The sequence below is a fragment of the Lathyrus oleraceus genome, chromosome 4 (assembly GCF_024323335.1).
Source record: "Lathyrus oleraceus cultivar Zhongwan6 chromosome 4, CAAS_Psat_ZW6_1.0, whole genome shotgun sequence".
NCBI lineage: Eukaryota > Viridiplantae > Streptophyta > Magnoliopsida > Fabales > Fabaceae > Lathyrus > Lathyrus oleraceus.
Genome location: NC_066582.1, coordinates 194,747,620 through 194,753,619, shown reverse-complemented (window position 1 = coordinate 194,753,619; position 6,000 = coordinate 194,747,620). Strand labels below are relative to the sequence as shown.

Sequence of the window (6,000 nt, the reverse complement as noted above, 5' to 3'; positions counted from 1 at the left end):
AGTGGTGGATGTAAATCTCACCTCATCCTTAGTGATTGAATTATAAGTCTTCCATACTTATTATAGGGTTAACCCCTCACTAGTATGTTGAAGCCTTCCTCACATGGTGGATTGTTGGTTTAGGTTGAGTTTTCTCCCTTTGATAACAAAAGACCTTAAGGCTTTTGATCAAATCAATTCACCAATCTTTATGATTTTTACCCTGAACTACGAGGTTTTGATCCTACCTTTGTGATGGTACGTAGGCAATGGGTTCATCCATTCAAACAATAAAATTGTAAATATAATCTATTCTTTTCTCATCCACCCAATCTTTTGCACATATTTTCACAAATACCAACCTACAACACATGTTTGCAAAAAGAGGTTCCCTTAGAGTACTAAGGATGTTTTGGATGCGTAAAACCTTCCCATTTCATAACCAACCCCCTTACCTAGATCTCTGACATTTTAATTAGTTTTTTATTTGATAAAACTTCTTACTTGCCTTTTGTTCGCTTTTTAGCCTTTCCTTTGGATAAATAAAAGTGCGGTGGCGAATCGAATTATATGTTGATTTTTGGTTTAGTCAATAAACCTAAAGGTAACAAAAACCCCGCTACAAAATGGTAAGTACATGGAAAGGGCTACATTGAAATACAATGACCACGATTCTCTCTAACAACTTTGAATTCTGCTATGCTTAGAACTTTAGTTGAGGATGACTGGATGAGAAACTTTGATAGGTTTTGTTGCTTCAAATGATCAAGTCTGGTCTGATGCAGTTACTTGCCATAATCCCTAACTTTTTCCTAGATTTCCCTTTCGGGTCACTACGCCAAAAATGACTTTTAACAGCGCATCTTAGACAGCGCTTTTAAAAGAAAGTGCTGTCTAAGGTTAAAATTAAAATAAAACACGGAAAATGTTCCAAAAAAATAATGAAAGCGCTGTCTAAGGGGGGGTCTTAGACAACGCTTTCTAAAAGCGCTGTCTAAGACCCCCCCTTAGACAGCGCTTTTAGAAAGCGCTTTTAAATATAGACCTTAGTCAGCGCTTTTGATAAAGCGTTGTCTAAAGTCTTTAAATTAAAAAAAAAAATTAAAACCAAAAGCGCTGTCTAAGGGGGGGTTTAGAAAGCGCTTTTGGAAAGCGCTGTCTAAGGCATACCTTAGAAAGCGCTTTCCACAAAAGCGCTGTCTAAGGTCTAATTAAAATAAAATTTCAGACTCCATTTCAATTTTCGTTCTCTGTTCTTTTGTTTTCCCTCCTGCGAACGTTGAAACCCTATCAGTTCCTCTTCTCTAGCTAAACCACAAAACGCCATAAATTCCTCTTGAAACCTAACCCTAAGCTCCAATCAAGCCAAACGTTGAATCGAAGGTTGCAGCGCAAGGAGATCCTTCGAAGTGGGGGTTTGCTCTTGCGAACGTTGAATCGAAGGTCGCAGCGCAAGGAGATCACTTGAATACGGTACGTTCTGCTCTAATGCTCTTCCTCTTCTTCCATCTTTTGAACTTGTTGTGAATTTTATGGTAACCACCATTGCTACATTGGAAGAAGCATTGATCACTGGAAATGTGAAAGTGATTCTCTCTGTGGTGGTTGTTTTGGTGAGTCATTGAGGAAAGAAATCCATTTCTGATCCTCATTGAGAAGAGGATGACCCGGGAATAAAGATGCAACATGTCCATCCGGACCCATACCCAGAAGCATGAGATCAAATTTTGGTAACCCATTGGTTGATGTGGCTATCACATTGCTAGTAACCAAGCGTCTAAGGGTTGTCTCATAAACATCTGCTGCTCCATCAGGTGGTAGGGAATCATCAATAGAATAAACATTGAGAGGGGGAATTGGCACCTAATAGAAGAATGTGATTAGAATAAGAGACATCATTAAACTTAGCACCTATGATATTGTAATAAACAAAGCACATGAATTAACTACCTTGGAGAGAAATCCATCATTGGCAAGCTTATAATTACTTTCTAAGTTATCCTTTGGGACAACCCTCTCGTCAACCCAGAAAACATGCCATTTTGACCAATCTATGGTTTCAGCATATGGCGAATCAACCAATTTCCTGAAATCGAAACATACAATTTTTTTTGACAAAGCGCTTAATGTTCCTAAATTGCTCGATTTAATTTGCTTATATTCAAGATTAGAGAGACAAATTTTACATTGATAATACTCACCTAAGGTACTTGATCAAAGATCCACCAGACAAAGCAACCGTGAAAGCACCTCTTTCTTTGGTAAACTTGGTAGAAAGTTGAGCAACATCATAAGCCAAGGACACAGCAAGATGTTCCTTACTGAAAACCTCAACATTCTTATAACCCTTTTCCCACTTAAGTGATGCCTCTATTTTCCCCACACATCTATTGGGTGAAAACACTTTATTATTCTTCCTTAGAGGATGATAAACAATTTTGTTCCCAACTTGTGTTGGTAAAATTGATGTCCTTAGTGATAGTGGATTTGGTTTTTGTGCACAAAATAAACTACTTTGGAGAGTGCATGAATTAGACAAATGTAGATTGAAATTAAGAAGTTAGTTAGAAATGAAACTATTAGTTGTAAATTCAAATTGAAATGTAAATGTTAATGAATCACTTATGAATAACAGCGAACACGAATACACTTCCATTTTTCGGTTTCAATCATTGAACGTGTTTGAAGAATCGTACGTGTCTCGACATTTGGGTGTTGACTTCGTTTTTCGTTTCTACTGTTCTTCATTTCTTGCGGTATGTTCTTCAATATTTCTTCATTTCTTCGTTTCAACTATATAATCTTGTTGAGAATGTTGAGAATGTTTATAATCTTGTTGAGAATGTTTATAATCTTGCGGTAGTTTACTAATGTTGAGAATGTGCATAATCTTGTTGACTGAGTTTAGTGTATTATTCTTGTTGAAGTTGTTTTGATTCATAAAAACTGAGTTTAGAAGTTGACAATAGAAAAATGTTGATGTTTGTAAGGAAAACAATAAGGTACATTGTTGTTGTTATGTTTGATTAGAAAACTGAGTTTGTAAAAACTGAGTTCATAAGGTACATTGTTATAGAAAAATTAACGTGTTATAGGTATAGTTATAGGTATATTGTAATAGAAAAAGTTTGATTCTTGTAATATAAAAAATGAAAGTGATGAGGTAATTAAAGTTGGTATATTGGCGTATCGGATACGTTATTGAAGTTTATATTAACATTGGTTATGTATAGGTTTTTGAAGTTTAAAATGAATTGAACTTTATAATTGTTAGGATATTCAAAGATACTACCTTAGTTATGTATTTTCGTCTGGATTAATTGTTTACTTTAATAAGTAGGAAAACCATGGATAAAACATGGATCTGTGCCGATCGAATGACCAAAGAGTACGAGAGTGGGGTTGCGGAATTCGTTAAGTATGCTGTTCAACACGCTGAAAACCCCAGACGAATGCATTGTCCTTGCTTGCGTTGTTGTTATATTGGTAAGGTTGACGCACATGGATTGAAATCGCATTTGCTGAGGCATGGAATTGATCAAAGTTATCAGTGTTGGATATTTCATGGTGAGAAAATTAACGAGAATGTTGAATCGAGTGGAAAAAGTAATACGACCTATGCTTCATACGACAAAGACACGGAAACATACGATTGTGATCGAGTTGAAGAGATTGTATAAGCACTGGAAGAAGATCTTCATGATTGTCCTGAAATGTTTGAGAGGATGGTAAGCGATGCAGAGAAACCGTTGTACAAAGGTTGCACTAAATTCTCAAGACCTTCTGCGGTATTAAAGTTATACAACTTAAAGGCGGGCAATGGATGGTCGGATAAAAGTTTCACAGAGTTGTTGGCCCTTATGAGAGAAATGCTATCGGATGATAATGTTCTTCCTAATCGAACCTATGAGGCAAAAAAAATGTTGTGCTCTATTGGCATGAGCTATGATAAGATACATGCTTGTCCTAACGATTGCATTTTGTTTCGTAACGAATATGCAATGTTAACTGAGTGCCCTAAATGCGGTTTGTCTCGATATAAGAAAAGATTATCTCCCGCAAAAGTCTTATGGTATTTTCCGATAATTCCGAGATTTAGGCGCATGTTTCGTAGTGAAACCGATGCAAGACATCTTACTTGGCATGCAGATGAAAGAATTATTGATGGAAAGTATCGGCATCCGGCTGATTCACCACAGTGGTCGAAGATTGATAATGATTATCCTGAGTTTGGATCAGAAGCAAGAAACCTTCGATTGGCATTATCTACTGATGGAATGAACCCACATGGTCTTCAAAGTATCTCACATACCACATGGCCCGTGATTCTTATGATTTATAACCTACCTCCGTGGCTATGTATGAAGCGTAAGTACATGATGTTATCTATGTTAATCTCTGGGCCTAAACAACCAGGGAATGACATAGACGTATACTTGACACCTCTGATCGAAGATTTAAAGATTTTGTGGGAGAACGGTGTGGAGGTTTATGATGGATATAGGAAAGAAAGTTTCAATTTGAGGGCGATGTTGTTTGGCACAATTAATGATTTTCCAGCATACGGGAATCTATCTGGGTATAGCATTAAAGGTCAACGTGCGTGTCCTGTTTGTGAAGACGGAACCGATACGATTCGATTGGAACTTTGCCAGAAGAATGTGTTTCTCGGTCATCGTAGATTCTTACATTCTAAACATCACTACCGTGGGTGGAGAAAAGCATTCAATGGAGACACCGAACATCGTAGAGCTCCACCCGCATTGTCAGGTGAACAAGTTTTTGAAAAGGTGAAAGATGTGCGTACTGAGTTTGGCAAGCCTTTTGCACATAAGATTGTGAAAGGTGGGTGGAAGAAAAGGTCGATATTTTTTGAATTGCCATATTGGAAGTCTTTGTACGTGAGACATTTTCTCGATGTTATGCATATTGAAAAAAACGTATTTGAAAGTGTTATCGGTACATTACTCAATATAAAAGGCAAGTCTAAGGATGGCCTTAAAGCAAGGGAGGACATGTTAAAAATGGGAATGAGAACTGAATTAGCACCCGTGAAGAAAGGAAGACGAACATATCTACCACCTGCTGCTTTTACTTTATCTAGAAAGGAGAAAAAAAAATTGTGTAAGTCTCTGAGTGAAGTTAAGGTTCCAGAAGGATACTCATCTGATATCAGAAGACTTGTTTCTATGAAAGACCTCAAGTTGAAGAATTTGAAGACACATGATTGCCATGTTATAATGGAACATTTTCTACCGATAGGTATACGTTCTATTTTGCCAGAAAAAGTAAGAAGTGCCATAACTAAATTGTGTTTTTTCTTTAGGTCAATTTGTAGTAAGGTGATCGATCCCGAGATCTTACCAACACTACAAAAAGAGATTGTAATTACCTTGTGTGAGCTTGAAATGTATTTTCCTCCGTCTTTTTTTGACATAATGGTTCATTTAGTTGTTCATCTTGTGAAAGAGACACAATTGTGTGGACCAGCTTATATGAGATGGATGTACCCTGCTGAACGGTATATGAAAATATTAAAAGGGTACGTGAAATCCCGAAGTCGACCAGAGGGTTGTATTGTTGAACGATACATTGTTGAAGAAGCTGTTGAGTTTTGTACTGAATATTTGTCTAACGTTCAATCGATTGGACTCCCCAGAGCTCAGATTTTCGACAAAATGGAAGGTAAAAAATTAATTGGGAATAAAATTGTGACAATATCAAGGGATGAACGGGATCAAGTTCATTTGTATGTTCTGCACAATAATAATGAGGTTGAGCCATATGTTGAAATGCACAAGGATGTACTCCGAAGGTTAAATCCGAACAGAAATGAAAATTGGATAGTTATAGAGCACAATCAAAGTTTCATACAATGGTTGAAGGATCATATTTATTTGAAGCGCTCTTCAGATCCTTCTTCGGTAACAGAAAGGTTGAGATGTTTGGCATATGGTCCAAGTTTAAATGTGTTTTCTCATAGCGCATATTCAATTAATGGATACACATTTTATACCAAAG

At 36.8% G+C, this 6,000-nt stretch overlaps 1 pseudogene; it reads right to left on the bottom strand.

Annotated features, from left to right (window-relative positions):
- Positions 1-1,339: 1,339 nt before the first annotated feature.
- LOC127136638 (probable 6-phosphogluconolactonase 4, chloroplastic) lies at positions 1,340-2,530 on the bottom strand (annotated as a pseudogene).
- Positions 2,531-6,000: the final 3,470 nt, after the last annotated feature.